At 35.9% G+C, this 17,817-nt stretch overlaps 1 pseudogene; it reads right to left on the reverse strand.

Moving 5' to 3' along the window:
* Positions 1-14,165: 14,165 nt before the first annotated feature.
* On the reverse strand, positions 14,166-17,239 carry LOC143671145 (NEDD4-like E3 ubiquitin-protein ligase WWP1; annotated as a pseudogene).
* Positions 17,240-17,817: the final 578 nt, after the last annotated feature.

The following is a 17,817-nucleotide window of genomic DNA, read 5'->3' on the forward strand; positions in this document are numbered from 1 at the left end:
TTTTCTTTGTTGGGAGGATTTGATGAATGATTCAGTCTCTTTACTTGTGATTGGTTTGTGCTAGACCTAGCTTTGCAACTTGGTCACCTCTTACTGACACTGTGCATGGTGGGAGAAGATGTTCCAGTAGGTGAAGTCAAATATGGCGATTTCCACTAGCAGTAGCAGCAGCACGAGAGAGAACAGGCAGTGGGCCCACCAGCTGGACCCAAACCCTAACATGGGGCTAAACCTAGCTGTGCTCTGGGACCTCATGCTGACACCTGCAGGCTGAGCTGCCCCAGGAATGCAGCCCCAGGACCCTAAACAATGCACTGTTAAACAACCAATGGATTAAAGAAGAAATCATAATTAGGAAATATCTTGAGGTGTATGAAAATTGAAACACAACATACCAAAATGTATTGGATGCAACAAAAACAAAATGCTTACATTCAAAAGAAATGTAATGTTCCCAAATCAAAGACTTAATCTCACATTTGGAGGACCTAGAAAATGAAGATCAAACTGAACTAAAATTGAACAGAAAGAAGGAAAAAAATATTCGAGTGGAGATAAATGGAATAGAAAAAAAATCAATAGAGAGACACAACAAAACCAAAAGTTGGCTCTTAGAAAAGATCAATAAAATTGGCAACCCTAAACTAGATTGACAAAGAAAAAAAAGAGAGGGTACATATAGCAAAAATCAGAAACAAAAAGGGGGACATTACATCTGACCCACTGAAATAAAAAAGACTCTTAGAGGATAATATGAACAACTGCATGCCAATAAATTATATAACCTAAATGCAATGGACAAATTCTTAGAAAGAAACTACTTAAATTGATTCAAGAAGAAACTGAAGACTTCAGCAAACCAATTTCAAGTAAAAAAAATTGAATCAGCAATTTTTAAAAAAAATCTCCCAACAAAGAAAACCCCAGGACCAGATGGCTTCAAAGGAGAACTGTACCAAACATTCAAAGAAGACTTAACCTCAATTCTGCTCAAACTCTTCTAAAAAATTGAAGAGGAGGGAACACTCTAATTCCTTCTTTGTGCCCACATCACCCTCATACCAAAGCCAGATAAAGATGCCACAAGAAAAGAATATTACAGACCAATATCTCTTTGTATATAAATGATAAAATCCTCTGCAAAATGCTAGCAAACTGGGCGCACGGGTAGTTCAGTGGTTAGAATGCCCGCTTTCCATGTGGGGACCTGGGTTTGATTCCCAGACCATGCACCCAAAAAACAAATGCTAGCAAACCTAATCCAACAGCAGATTAAAGGAATTATACTCCATGATCAAGTTGGATTTATCCCTGGTATGCAAGAGTGATTCAGCATAAGAAAATCAGTTAGCATAATACGCAAAATCAACAGAATAATAAAAACACACATGATCGTCTCAGTTGATACAGAAAAGTCATTTGACAAAATCCAACATGCCTTCTTGATGAAAACACTTAGAGCACTGGGAATAGTAGACATCTTCTTCAACATGATAAAGGGAACATATGAAAAGCCCACAGCTGACATCCTATTTAATGGTAAAACACTAAGAGCTTTCCCTTTCAGATCATGAATAAGACAAGGATGCCAACTGTCACCACTGTTATTCAACATTGTACTGGAAGTCCTTGGCAGAGCACTTACACAAGAAAAAAGAAGAAATCGAGAAAAAAATCCATTCATAATAGTAACGAAATAATTAAATATCTAGGAATAAATTTAATCAAGGATGTAAAGGACTTGTATACAGAAAACTACAAAACATTGCTGAAAGAAATAAAAGACCTAAATAAATGGAAAGAAATTCTGTGTTCATGGATTGGAAGACTAAATATCATTAAGATGGGAATCCTACCCAAAACAATTTTCAGTGACTTAGTTTTTAAAAATAGGGTATGGAAAGAAAACTGATAACTTCATGGTGTGGAAACCCAATAAACATTACCTTAACCTGCTGATATGACATAAAACCCATAACACGAGTCTGATCATGAAAACAAAAATCATAGAAATCCAAACTGAAGGGCATTTCATAAAACACCTAACCAGTACTCTTCAAAACTGTCAAGGTCATGAAAAACAGAAAAGACTAAGAAACAACCACAGACAAAAGGATACTGGGAGACATGACAAGTAAATGCAGTGTGGTATCATAGATTAATTCTGAAACATTAAAATGTTTCATAATTCTGAAACATTAAAAAAGACAATAATGATGCAGTGTGGTATCATAGATTAATTCTGAAACATTAAAATGTTTCATAATTCTGAAACATTAAAAAAGACAATAATGATGAATTCAGCCCACATGTACTATTTGTGGTTCCAAGCTCTCCGACCCAGGTGTGAGGCTGTGAGAGGAGAGTTGTTGCACCTGTGGAATGGGATGCCATAGTGAAAGTATGTGCACAAAAAAACAAAGCATCTTGGAGACTGCACTTTGACTTGGTTGGAATTGGGCCAGTGAGACCATAGGAGACCATAGGAGACCTTAGGAATAAAGCCTTGCAAGGACTGAGGCCAATTTGAGTTAGACCTTAGTGGGAGAAAGATATCTTTGGGCAACTTAAGAAAAAATGTACAGGTAAGGATGCGGTAAAAGTGAGTTGTATGGATTTTCCAGATGGAGGCCAAGAGCTGTCAAGAGTGCATGGACAGGGGGCGGGCCACGGTGGCTCAGCAGGCAAGAACTCTTGCCTGCCATGCCAAAGGACCCAGGTTCGATTCCCGGTGCCTGCCCATGTTAAAAAAAAAAAAAGGGAGAGAGAGAGCATGGGCAGGGAGAGGGGGACAAGGAAGCACCAGTGTAAAGTCCACGACCTGTGCATATACTTGCACTACAACATGTCACAAGACTGTTGTGCCCAAAGCCACACACCGCATCCTGCTCCATACCTGTCCCACAAATACAAAGCTTTAGAATACTGAAGGAAATCAACATACAAAGTAACCTATCAAGATGCCACAAAGACAATAAAAGACCACTAACCATGTGAAGTTGTAGACAGATAAAGTCCAGTCTAATGATGAAATTAAAACAGTGGAGGAGACACAGACCTTGGAATAACTAAACAAAGATGTTCATATGACTTTACTAAATAAAACCAGTAGGACAGCTAATAATATAAAGGAGATCAAGAAGACATTAGAAAAGCATAAAGAGAAATTTGAAAGAATAAATAGAAAAATAGCAGATATCACACATATGCTATAGACCAAATAAAAGATATACTAGAGACACACAACAGCAGAATTGAAGATGAAGGAGAAAGAATAAGATAACTACAGGACAAGACAACTGATTTTGAATGCACAAAAGAACAAATGACACAAAAGATGGAAAAACTTGAATTGAATCTCAGGGAAGTGATAGACACAACGAAGTGCACAAATATAAGAATAATCAGTGTCCCAGAAGGAAAAGAGAAGAGTAAAGGACTAGGAAGATTAGTGGAGGATATAAAGAGAGAAATCTTCCCAACTGTTGTAAAAGACATAAATATACCCAATGAACTCAAAATAGAATAAATCAAAATAGACCTAACCCAAGATATATGCAAATCAGTCTGTCAAATGTGAAGAAAATCCTGCAAGTGCAAGAGAAAAACAATCTACTACATACAAGGGAAACCACATAAGACTGAGTTCAGATTACTCAACTGGCAGTCTGGAGGTGAGAAGGCAGTGGTATCATGTACTTAAGATGCTGAAAGACAAAGACTTCCACCAAAGAATTCTGTACCCAGCCAAATTGTCCTTCAAAACTGAGGGAGACAACTCTGCAAGTAAGATCATTGCCCTCGTCCTACATGGGACATGACATCCATGGGTGAAAGTCTCCCTGGATGATGACTTCCAGGATGACTTCCAGGGATTAATCTAGACCTGGAACCATGGGATTAATCATTCCATCCTGACCAAAAGGAGGGAAAGAAGTGTAACTAATAAAGTATCAGTGGCAGAGAAAATTCAAATACAGTCAAGAGGCTACTCCAGAGGACACTCTTATGCAAGTTGCAGTTAGACATCATTAACTATTATAACTTATCAAACCCCAGCCAAAATCATTGTAGCCATTCCTAAAGAACACCTAAGGCAATATATAAGATTCTACAAAGTTCCACACACTAGAGTAACTTTCCAGAAACCTACAACCTCCAGATGGGTCCCTGGACCATATAAAGCTTGAAACTTAGTGGGCCCAGCCTCTAAAGAATATCAACTAGTTCCATCTCCCTACTCCATGTTATAGATAGATGCTTCCAACATGAAAGAGTTAGACTGGCCATAGCCCAAATACCACTAAAGAGAGGAATAGAAAGATCAAAGTGATGGTGGAGTTATACAGAGAAGTTAGGATTTAACAAATTAATATGATTGCTGAATCATTAAATTGAAATCCCTTTTTGTCTCCAGTGTCATAGAGCTACAAGAAGTAAAAACCTAAAATGGTGGAATCGTAATCCATGCCAAACTCTGAAATCTGTTCTACAACTAATTGTGGTGCTGTCTTTGAAATTTATACATTTTGTCACAAAAAAGAAGAAAAGTCAATTGTGATGATAAAAAAGTATTTACTCCTTCTAGTCTCCAATGTTCTAGCTCAGCTAGGAGGAAAAATCTGAGATGATGGTATGGAAGCCCATGACAAACTCTGGGACCTGTACTGTAACTACTTTGTTGAACAGTAATTTGAAAATAATTGATTTTTTTCTTTGCTTTGAATACATATTATATTATACAATTAAAAAGTTTAAAAAACTGAGAGAGAGATTAAAATTTTCACACATAAGCAAAGGCTGAGATAATGTCAACAAGAGACTGTTCTAAAAGAAATATTAAAGGGAGTTCTGGCAGCTGGGAAAAAAAGACAGGAGAGGGAGGTCTGGAGGACGGCACGGAGTTAATGAGTACTAGTAAGGGTAACTTACAGGATAAAAAGATAAAGAGGGAAAAGGACATATAGATCCCACAAATAAAATCCAAAGGATAAGATGGTGGATTTAATAAATGCTTTTACAGTATAACTTTGAATGTTAACAAACTAAACCTACCAATTACAAGATACAGATTCACAGAATGAATTAAGAAACATAATCCAGCTAAATGCTGCTTACAAGAGACTCATCTTAGACACAAGTATACAAATAGACTGAAAGTGAAAGGATGGAAAAAGATGTTCCATGCATGTTGTAGGCAAGAGAAAGCAGGAGTAGCTATACTAATATCAGACAAAATAGACTTTAAATGTAAAGACTTCATAAGAGGAAAGAAAGACACTATATATTAGTAAAAGGGGCAATTAACCAAGAAGAAATAACAATCATAAATGTTTATGCTCCCAAGCAAGGAGCTCCAAAATACATGAGGGAGACACTGGCGACACTGAAGGGAGTGATAGATGTTAAAACGATATTAGTAGGACACTTTAATACACCACTCTCCATATGGACAGAACAACCAGACAGAGACTCAACAAGGAAATAGAGGAGTTAAACAATCTGAAAAATGAATTAGAAGTAGCAGACATATATAGGTTGTTGCACCCCAAAACACCAGGATATACATACTTCTCTAGTGCTCATGGAACATTCCCCAGGATACATCCTATGCTGGGGCACAAAGTAGGTCTTTATAAATTTAAAAACATTTAAATTACTCAAAGCACTTTCTCTGATCACAATGAAGTGAAGCTGGATATCAATAATCACCAAAGAGCAAGAATTTTCACAAATATATGAAGACCAAATAACGCACTCTTACACAATGAGTGGGTCAAAGAAGAAATTGCTAGAGAAATCAGTAGATGATCTGGAGATGAATGAAAACAAGAATACAACATATCAAAACTCATGGGATGTGGCAAAGGCTGTGCTGAGAAGGATATTTATTGCCCTAAATGCCTGTATAAAAAAGAAAAAAGAGCAAAAATTGAGGACTTACCTGCTCACCTGGAGGAATGGAAGGAAGAACAGCAAACTTACCACAAAGCAAATAGAAGAAAAGAAATACCAAACATTAAAGCAGAGACAAATGAATGGGAGAACAAAAAAATAGAAAGAATCAATAAAACCAACAGTTGGTTCTTTGAGAAAATCAATAAAATTGATGGGCCACTAGCAAGGCTGACAAGGAAAAAAAGAGAAAGGATGCAAATAAACAAACTCAGAAATGAGAAGGGGTGCATTGCCACAGACCCTGAAGAAATAAAAAAAAAATCTTAGGAGGATACTATGAACAAATAGTTGCAAAGAAACTAGACAAGTTAGAAGAAATGGACAAATTCCTGGAAACATACAAACAAGCTACACTTGCTCAAGTATAAATAGAAGATCTCAACAAATCAATCACAAGTAAAGAGATTCAAACCATCATGAAAAATCTTCCTACAAAGAAAAGCCCAGGGTCATATGGCTTCACAGGGGAATTTTGTCAAACTTTCCAAAAGGAACTAACACCAATTTTGCTCAAACTTTTCAAAAAAATTGACGAAAAAATGAACACTACATAACTCATTTTATGAGGCTAGCATCACTTTAATATCAAAACTGGGTAAAGATGCTACAAGAAAGGAGAACTGCAGATAAATCTCCATAATGAACATAGATGCAAAAATTCTCAACAAAATATTAGTAAATGGGATCCAATACCACATTAAAAGAATTATAGTGATGACCAAGAGGGGTTTATATCAGGAATGCAAGGATGGTTCCACACAAGAAAATCAGTTAATGTAACACAGTACATTAACAAATTGAAAGAGAAAAATCACACGATCATCTCGATTGACGCTGAAAAAGCATTTGACAAAATTCAACATCCCTTTCTGACAAAAACACTTCAAAAGGTAGGAATCAAAAGTAACTGCCTCAGCATGATAAAGAGCATATATGAAAAGCCCATCATCAACCTTATACTCAATGGAGAGAGACTGAAAACTTTGCCTCTAAGTTTGGGAATGAAGAAAGATGCCCTCTGTCACCACTATTATTCAACATTGTGCTAGAAGTTCTAGCTAGAGCAATCAGGTGGGACAAAGAAATAAAAGGCATCCAAATTGGAAAGGAAAAAGTGAAACTTTCATTATTTGCAGATGACATAATATTATACTTGGAAAATCCCCAGTAATATACAACAAAGTTACTTGAGCTAATAAACAAATTCTGCAAGGGGGCAGGTTATAAAATTAATGTGTAAAACTCAGTAATGTTTCTATTCACAAACAATGACCTAACCAAGGAGTCAGTTAAGGAAAAAATTCCATTCAAAATAGTAACTAAAAGAATCAAGAGTCCAGGAATGAACTTAACTAAGGATGTAAAGGACTTGTACACAGAGAACTACATAACATTGTTAAAAACATGAAAGAAGATCTACATTCCATGCTCGTGGATAAGAAGTTTAAATATGGATGTCTATTCTATCCAAATTGATTGGTAGATTCAATGCAGTACCAATCAAAATTCCAACTTACTTTGAAGACTTGGAAAAGCTAGTTACCAAATTCATCTGGAAAGGAAAGAGACCCCAAATAGCAAAAAGCATCCTAAAACAGAAGAATGAAGTGGAGGACTAACACTCCCCAATTTTAAAACTTATTATAAAGCCACATTGGTCAAAACAGCATAGTACTGGCACAAAGATAGAAGCATTGACCAATGGAATCGGATTGAGAATGCAGAAATAGACCACCAAATCTATGATCAAATGATTTTTTTTTTGCATGGGCAGGCACCGGGAATCGAACCCGGGTCCTCTGGCATGGCAGGCAAGCATTCTTGCCTGCTGAGCCACCGTGGCCCGCCCTCAACTGATATTTTGACAAGGCCCCCAAATCCACTGAACTGGGATGAAATAATCTTGTCAATAAATGGGCATGGGAGAAATGGATATCAGTAGCCAAAAGAACGAAGGAGGACCCTTATGTTACACCCTAATTTAATACAAAAATTAATTCAATGTGGATCAAACACCTAAATATAAGACTAGCACCATAAAGCTTCTAGATGAAAATGTAGGGAAACATCTTCAAGACCTAGTAATAGGAGGTAGCTTACTAAACTTCACTCCCAAAGCACAAGCAGTAAAAGATAAAACAGGTAAATGGGAACTCCTCAAAATCAAATATGTTGCACCTCAAAAGACTTTGTCAAAAAGCTGAAGAAGCAGCCAACTCAATAGGAAAAAATATTTGGAAATCACACATTGGACAGAGGCGTGATATCCTGTATACATAAAGAAATCAAGCAACCCAACAACTAAAGAACAAACAACCCAATTATGAAATGGGCTCAAGATATAATTAGGCATTTTTCTGAAGAGCAAATATAGATGGTGAAAAGCATATGAAGAGATGCTCATTTTCATTAACTATACCACCTCACACCTATAAGAATAGCTGTGTGCTGGTTTGAAAGGATGTATGTCCCCTAGAAAAGCCATGTTTTAATCCTAATCCCATTTTATAAAGGCAGCCATTTCTTCTAATCCCTATTCAGCATCGTATGTTTGAAACTGTAATTAGATCATCTCCCTGGAGCTGTGATGTAAGTGAGAGTGGTTGTTAAACTGGATTAAGTGACAACATGTCTCCACCCATTCAGGTGGGTCTTGATTAGTTTCTAAAGTCTTATAAAAGAGGAAACATTTTGGAGAATGAAGAGATTCAGAGAGAGCAGAGCAGAACAACATAGCCACAAGAGGCAGAGTCCACCAGCCAGAGACCTTCGGAGATGAAGAAGCAAAATGTCTCCCGGGGAGCTTCATGAAACTGGAAGCCAAAAGAAGAAGCTAGCAGATGACGTTGTGTTTGCCACGTGCCCTTCCAAATGAGAGAGTAACCCTGACCGTGTTCACCATGTGCCTTTCCAGATCAGAAAGAAAGTGTGACTGTGTTTGTCATGTGCCTTCTCACTTGAAAGAGAAACCCTGAATTTCATCGGCCTTGTTGAACCAAGGTATCATTCCCTGGATGCCTTTGATTGGACATTTCTATAGACTTGTTGTAATTGGGAAATTTTCTCAGCCTTAGAATGGTAAATTAGCAACTTGTTAAATTCCCTTTTTTAAAAGCCATTCTGTTTCTGGTATATTGCATTCCAGCAGCTAGTAGACTAGAACAGGCTGCTATTAAACAAACAAGAAACTATAAATGTTGGAGAGAATGTGGAAAAATTGAGACACTTATGTACTGCTAGTGGGAATGTATAATGGTACAGCTGCTATGGAAGACAGTTTGGCAGTTCTTTAGGAAACTAAATATCAAGTTGCCCTATGATCTGGCAGTAGTACTATTCAATATATACCCAGAAAAGCTGAAAGCAGTGACACAAACAGACATTTGTACACTGATGTTCATGCAGCATTATACACAATTGCCAAAAGATGGAAGCAATACAAGTGCCCATCAACAGATGAGTGGATTAACAAAATGTGGTATACAATGGACTATTATGCAATAGTAAGAGGAAATGATATCCTGGTACACATGACAAGATGGATGAGATCTGAGGACATAATACTGAGTGAAATAAGCCAGGTACAAAAGTATAGATACTGTCTAATTCTATGTTTATGACCATGGTAAAGATATAATCACAGGTTTCTAAAACAGAATGTAGGGAACTTGCATAGAAGCTAGAGATGGGTGAACCGTTAGCTAATGAGGTTGAACTCCAATTTAAGGGACTAGATAGAAGTGAATGTGGTTCTCTAGTGGGTCTATAAGTAATATTACCATATTGAAGGTAAACATGATTGAAAGGGGTTGTATAGACTCATGTGTCCCACCAATTAATACTACAAATATAAATAAATTCTTGCATGAACTACTGCAAAAGTATGAATATTGTACAAACAGTGCATGATTTCTGGGTATCGGGGGAAAATGATGTCGCATCCTCTGGGTATGTTTAGCAGGAAAACATCAACAGTACCACAGTAATACCAGGGATCCATAATTGGGGGAGGGGCAAGAGTTAGGGCGAGTTTTGAATTTTCTATTTGGTGAGTATGTGTTTATTGGCTATCTTTCTCATAGGAACAATGAAATTATCTAAAATTGAGCATGTCAATGGACTGTTGACTTTGGGCATTATACATGAGGCCCAATAGATAGAGGTGGCTGAAAGATTCACTGACTGAGAAGTAGATTGGTGAACAATGGTATAAGCAATATGATCGAACACAATGCTGCTACAAAAAGGAAAGGAGTTGTGAGGCATGCAACAATGAACCTGTGGGACATTTGGTGAGACAAAATAAGCCAGAAACAAAAGAGCAAATATTGCATGATTTCATTTAGAAAATACTTATAAGAAAATTGGGGCCTAAATTGTAAGCTCTTATAGCAGTTACATTTAGTCCAGAGCAGTCATTGTTATTTATGGATTTTGAGGGGCTGTTATAACCAGGTATTTAGAGATAAGAACAAAACTGATCAAGTTGGGATTAAGGTAATTCAGAATACAGGGGTAAGGAAGATATTACCTGTATTTTAGAATTTCACCTGCTCTTTGAGACCAAGGAAGAAAGTTTTCTGATGTCCAGAACCCAGGTTTACTGTAGCCCATAATCTAACTCAACCTATCTGGATAGATCATTTAAACAATCCAAACACAGGGAGCCCAGAATAAGAATGAGAGTCTTTAATCCTGTATAGCTTAATGTAATGCCTTGATACATCTTCAGAGTATTTTAAGCAGATAATAAAAAAAGTATTGGCAAAGTCCCTTGAGGGATGGGAAGAAAAACATGGAACTATTAAACTTTATCACCGGGGAAACCCCGGATAGTGTCAAATATTAGGGACACCCAAATCAATAGGCCAAGCCTTGATCTTGAGGCTTGCTCTTGTGAAACTTATCTATGCAATAGAGAAGCTTAGCCTACCTATAGGTATGCCTAAGAGTTCCTCTGGAGGACCTCTTTTACTGCTCAGATGTGGCCTTCCTCTCTCTAAGCCCAACTTTGCAAGTGAAAGTCTCCCTGGCAGCATGGGAGATGACTCCCATGGATGAGCCTGGCCTTGGCACCATGGGATCAACAATGCCATCCTGACCAAGAAGGGGAAAAGAAGCATACCAAGTAAGGTATCAGTGGCTGAGAGAGTTCAAATAGAATCGAGAGGCTATACCGAAGGTCACTCTTATGTATGTTTCAGTTAGACATTGCTTCCAATCATAACTTGTCAACCCCCAACCAAAACCATTCCTGCCAATCCTAAAGAATACTTTTGGCATTTTATAAGATTCTACAAAGGTTGCATGCACTAGGGTAACTCTCCAAAACCTACAACCTCCAGATGGGTCCCTGGACCAGATAAGTCCTGAAATGCAGAGGGACCAGCGCTTCCAGAACATCAACTTTGTTCCATCCCCCTATTCCATATTACCCACAGCCCCTTCAAACATGAAAAAGATAGAATGGTCATAGCCCAAATACCCCTAAAGAGTAGAGAAAGATCAAAGGTGATGGTGGAGTTATACAAAGAAGGTAGAGTTTAACAAATGTGTATGAATGGTGAATCATTATACTGATATTTCTTTTAGACTTCAGTACTTTAGAGCAGCTAGAAATAAAAACTTAAAATTGTGGAATTGTAACATGTACCAAACTCTGAAATCTGTTCTACAACTAATTGTTGTGATGTACTTTGAAATTTATTGCTTTTATGTATAAAAGCTTTTATACGTACTGCTTTTAATTAAAGAGAAGGAGGAGTGTAACAGAGAAGATAGGATTTAACAAATGAGTATGATTGCTGAATCATTATTTTGATATTTCTGTTGGTCTCCAGTGTCTTTGAGCAACTAGGAAAAAAAAATCTTGGAACTCTAACCCATACCAAACTTTGAAATGTGTTCTATAACTACTTGTTAAAATGTACTTGGAAATTTATTTTTTTATATATATGTTGTATTTCACAGTAAAAAAAAGTTTACAAAAATGAGTTGCATGATAAGTATTACTTCATGTATAACAAGCACAGCAGGAAAACAAAAACCCTTGTATTTAACTTTATTTTAGGGTTTTTGCCTTTGTGATTTCTTTTTTGATACTAGCCTAACATGCATGTGCTGTAAAATAGTTAAACAGGGAAATAACTTGATGGCTAGCTTTGTTTAATGTTGTATGAAATTTTCATGAACAGTTCAAGCATAGTTATTAAGGACATGTGTACTAAGTTGCTGTAAATGGAAAAAAGTTTTATGAATTGATTTTCAAGAAAAAAATTGTATGCTTTCATTATCTATTTATATAATATATAGAGATAGCAAGAATTCTCTGTACTAGCTTTGTGACCTTTCTGTAAATCTAAAATTATTCTGAAAAATATTATTTAAAAAAATATATAGAAATTGCCAGCTGAGTTTAATTTGCCCTTCCCTATATGCATTTTTCCTGCAAAATAGTATGTTTTGACATGATTTTTTTTTAAGATCCTTAAACCTTACATACACTACAAACCTTACATACCCCAAAGCAGAACTAAAACTTCTTAGGCACGCGAACACTAAAATTGGCAGTATGATTTGAAGTTCCTAGAGAAATTTGAAAATTAAATGAGATAATTTATCTAAAGCAGTCTGGAAAGTCCTTTGCTGATCATAAGTGGGCAATACATGTAAACTCACAAATTTTTGCTTAGGCACTTAGTAATAAATTTTAGTTATCTTTTTCTATTCAACCAAGTGGATCACTGCTTTTATTTAATCTTTACTATGAATTTGTAATAAAAATACAGAATACAATCTAAGTTAATATGTGTAAAAATAAAACTATAGGGAAATTAAATTGGAAACTAGTATTTTCATTATGTACTTAGCTATGAAATATTTACAAATATTACATTCTAAGAGGTCATTTTCATGGTTATAAAACTTTTTAAGATAATTTAATGGAATTTGTAGTACTGAAAGCATGACACAAGTTGGAATTTAAATTTCTGCTTTAGTAGAGAAGCTCAGCTTGCTTAAAGTAGCATTATCATTCACATTAGATTTTAATTTGTTGTACATCTTTGTAGTTCAGCAAATGCCCTTAATAATAGAAAAATTACAAAGTATTATTTACTTAGGACAAAAATAACTATATTTCCATAAAAGTGGAAGGGGAGAACCCAAATTTTTTAATGTGGTCATTTAATTAAGTTACATAGAATTTTCATGAATTTAAGAGGAATGTAAATATATAAACACTAATAGAAAATCATTACTTTGATATTTGAGTGTTCAAATGCTTATGTAACTCTTCAGTCCATCTGGTTTCATAAAAACAAAATCTTGAACACAAACAAAAGCAGCAAAGTTTGCATTATTTTATGTGTTAAGTATTAAATTGCATAAATTTATTATGAATTACATTTAAAGAATATTACAGCTGTATAAACAAGAGTACAGATTTGTTTGAGCCTTTTTAATTCTTCAAATGTCAGCATCCCAAAGTAGCATGTAAATAAACATATGCTGTTTGATGAATTATTTCCAATTTTTATAATCCTTTAAATGGCATTAGTTCTAGTATATGACTTTTATGCAAGTTAGGTTTTACTCATTACTTTTTATTACTGATGTAGCAAAGAGAGAAATTTTTCAACTGTTGTGTTTATTTAAAACAAACTGACAGTTTCAAGCACTTGTCTTCAGAAAAGCCAGCACATTTTTTGTCATCCTCAAAGTAAATTTGGCCTAAGCCCTTAATACCTTCCTGAACAACCATGTAACTAAACCCTCTCAGATGTTGCATAAGGGAAAAGAATATGGAGCAATTTGCACTTTTTCCCTTGGAAAACACAAACAAGTTAAGCAAATCCAGCTGTTTTTGAAAGAACAGCTGTCGTGTTTAATACAATAGAAGCTCTATAGACTAGAGCCACCATCACATATGCTTATATAGATACATAATAATTATTTTTTAAGTTAGTCTCTTGCTTGTTTCAAAATTTAAGGTTGAACTTTTCCCTGGTTAGTCACTTAGAGGGAAAAATAAATAAAGTAGAGAAGGATGAATTGTTCTGCATACTTCTGTGTAAGGACCAAAAACATACTCATAGAGGTTCAGAAAATTCACCATACAGAATGAACAGCTTACATACACTATCTTTGCAATTTTTCTTGGTTAGGGTATTTAAATGCAAGAGCTCCTCCAAGACAAAGAGACACATTCACTCTTGTCCAAATCCCTCTGTCTCTTCTATTGCAAAAAGAAACTTTTCTTTTAGTTGTTCACAACTCTTATGTGGTGGTAGATCCAAGCAATTAAAACATGCATGGCTTCTTGGTAACAGGTATCTTTGCATACTTTTTCAAAGCAAAATTTTTGAGGTCCATTATTTCCCATAAGCTCAGCAAATCTCCCTAGAGGTAAACATCAGGTTCTGGTGATAAACTGCAGTAGTCACATTTTTACTTCATTGTCTCTCTTTCACAAACTGCCCAAATCAAATTATTTGCTTGCTGTTTCTTGTATAATGCTGATAAACAGTGTTTTTCTGCCAATATGCCAAGTCAAGCTTCTGCATGCCACACAAAATAGCCTCCAATTCTTTTTCTTCAAAATACTACAACCATTGAAGGAAAACAACTTCATTAAAACCATCAAGGAAAGCTTTATTCTCTTCTACTCCTCGAGAAAAATGCCATTTTGCCATTGAACCAATATATTCATGTTTATTTTCTCCAGTCACCAGGATTTTGGAACCTCCCAATTTAAGATCATGTGAAGTAACTTTTCCCAAAATCTCCATCCAACTAAAAAGTACATTCCTAAGATACATTCTTTGATTTTATTGTCTTTTATCCATTTACAGGAGTTAAAAGATTCGGTATCAACGGATACTGGATTTCAAATCCTTAATAGCAAGTTTTTAAATTTGGCATATGCTTGTAGAATGGCAAAGAGAAATCAGTATCAATAAACTTTCCATGAAAAAGTGCCATAGCAATAAAGTGACCAATGAAGCAAAAATATGAAAGATAATATGGATTAGTGATTGATGCTGGATTTATCTGAAGACAGTAGTTGTTCCTGCCAGTATACTCAAATAATACACTGAGTTCAAAATTTCATATGAAAGTAAGATAAATCATTCTCTTGCTAGACCACCATAATCAAGCCCCTCTCATCTAAATATTGCATATAATTACATCCTCAAGTGATATGTTTTTAATACCATAATCAGTTGGAAAGAATCTTCAATCAATATCTGCCAAGACACACCGATCTTCATGTGACTGGGTAGCACATTAGACTGGCACAAAAAAAAAAAACAAAACAGAAATGAGCAAGTTTCCACTAAAGCTGCATTCATAAGTAATTTGTGAACTACCTTTCATTACAGATGGCTTCCTACTGAGAACATATCTGAATGTTGTTGCTCCTCTTTTATGGTCAACCAAGTACTTACTGCCTTCTTGAATATACCTAATTTCCCAACCTTTGGGCAGGGGTTCTTCATTCTGTAGGTCTTGGTTCTTGTATCTTCCCTTTGGGTTGTTTCTGTTATGATTCACAAAGTAAAGCCTTTTTGCCCAGCCTGGTGGCAAAGGCCCATATGGGTCATTTTCTGCAACTAACATTGAAACTAAATAGAGGTATCATTGGTTGTACTGTTGCATGGCTCCTTGTAATTGGTTCCACTGAGAATACTGGTGTTCAATGTTTCAGATAGATTCCATGGTAGGCTACTGTCATGTTATTGTTCTGGCTTTATGGTCCACATAATAAACTCTTCATGATCATTGGCTCGTCTTTCCCAAACTGGAGGTAAAGTCTGTGGTTTCTCTGATGTGGTCTTTAGGGTATTACAATAATATCAGATTCTACCATGAAGATCTTTTCTCTGTTCCCACCCTGGTGGCAAGGTTTCTGTGTTAGCATTTCCAAACTGTTGCTGTACAGTTCTCCATACCCATCTGGCTATCTTAATTTGGTTGCTTCAAAAGCAGAACTATTTCCAGAATTAAAAGTGTCAGGATCTAACATTTTTTTTATCTCTTTTTTTTTTTATTAATTAAAAAAAGAATTAACAAAACAATTAGAAATCATTCCAATCTACATGTACAATCAGTAATTCTTAATAACATCACATAGTTGCATATTCATCATTTCTTAGTACATTTGCATCTATTTAGAAAAAGAAATAAAAAGACAACAGAATAAGAATTAAAACAATAATAGAAAGAAAAACAAAAAAAACAAAAACAAAAAACCTATACCTCACATGCAGCTTCATTCAGTGTTTTAACATAATTGCATTACAATTGGGTAGTATTGTGCTGTCCATTTCTGAGTTTTTATATCCAGTCCCGTTGTACAGTCTGATCTAACATTTTTTAATTCATATCTTATTGCTGCACTGGTAAAAGGAATACATTTATTATTTTCTGAGGAAGTCAGTATTTCTTGAACTGGAGGATCTTTGACAGTAGTTCTAGTAAAATTTGAAGACAAGGTGGTTTCTTCAGAAACTACTGCAGTCTCCATGGCTGATGCATTATCAGTTGGTGCAGATGAGGATGACTCACCATTAACAGTGTCATTGGCAGGCTCAGAGGTGAGTGGTTTTGGAGTTGGTGTATTTTGGGGTCTGGCAGTAACCTGAGATGGAGATGAATGTGTGTTGTATCCATTAACTGCATGGGAACAGCATGAGTTTTAAACTACAGTGTTTGTAGGTACATACTCATCTATTCCATTAATACCTTCAACAGCCAACCTGGTAGCTGTCCTTGCTGAAGGATTTCCATTTTCATGTAAAGCATCACAATTTTGCTGTATCTCTATGGTTAAAGATGAGCTGCAGTTTGTCAGATTTTCTTACTCAACTATCAATCCATCAAATACAACTGTCAATTCACCAGTTGCATTATGACATTTTTGTTTTCCAAGGAAAGTTTTAATTGTTCTTTCATGCTTTCTAATTTTCTATTGTATATTAACAGAGCTTGCTTCAAATCTATAGCTGCTCTTCCTAATGCTTCCTATCCTTTAAAAAGGTAATGACTCCAAACTTGATATTCCAATGTGGTCTGTGGGGTCATATTTACAGTTTTTATTCATCCCATTTTGGATTAGAAGTACTATTGGATTTGGCTGTTTTATTAATTTCTTGATCTACAACTACTTCTGCATACATTGTTGTTCCAAACCAGTTCTTTTTTCATTTTAGTTTACCTGTTAATGTAACCTTCCACTGTGGTCATTACTAGTTTTGGACCTTGGTGAAGCAGTGAACATGTCCCAAAATTCAGCTTAAACCACATACCAGGAATTGTGCTCGACACTGGGAATACAAAGATGAGGAAGACACTTTTCCTTCCTTCAAGAAGCTCATTGCCTACTGAGGAGACAAACCTCATGGGAAACCACTTACTCCCCATAGTCAGGCAGCCACGATAGTGGGGCCTTCCGCAGTGGGTGCCTTCACCCTTCCTTGCTCAGGATTGCCATCTCACAACAGGTGCTGTGAGCTAAGCTTGCAGCCACTTGGAACCCACAAGCCTTTAGCTATTCTTATATATATGTGGTAAAGTGCACAATATCATATGTGTACAACTCAGTGAATTTTCAAAAGCTGAACATACCCATGAATTCACCACCCAGGTAATAAAAGAGAACATTACCACCACCCAAGGAAATGCCTCACACTTTCCAGTCACTATCCTTCCCAGGTTGATCACTATCCTGATGTCTACTATAAATTTAATTAATATAAATTAATCTTGCCTTTTTTGAGCTCTATACAAGTGGAATAATGCAGTATATACACTTTTGTGTTGGCTTATTTCATTCAAACTTATACTCATGGAGTTTAC

The sequence above is a fragment of the Tamandua tetradactyla genome, chromosome X (genome assembly GCF_023851605.1).
Source record: "Tamandua tetradactyla isolate mTamTet1 chromosome X, mTamTet1.pri, whole genome shotgun sequence".
NCBI classification, from domain to species: Eukaryota; Metazoa; Chordata; class Mammalia; order Pilosa; family Myrmecophagidae; genus Tamandua; species Tamandua tetradactyla.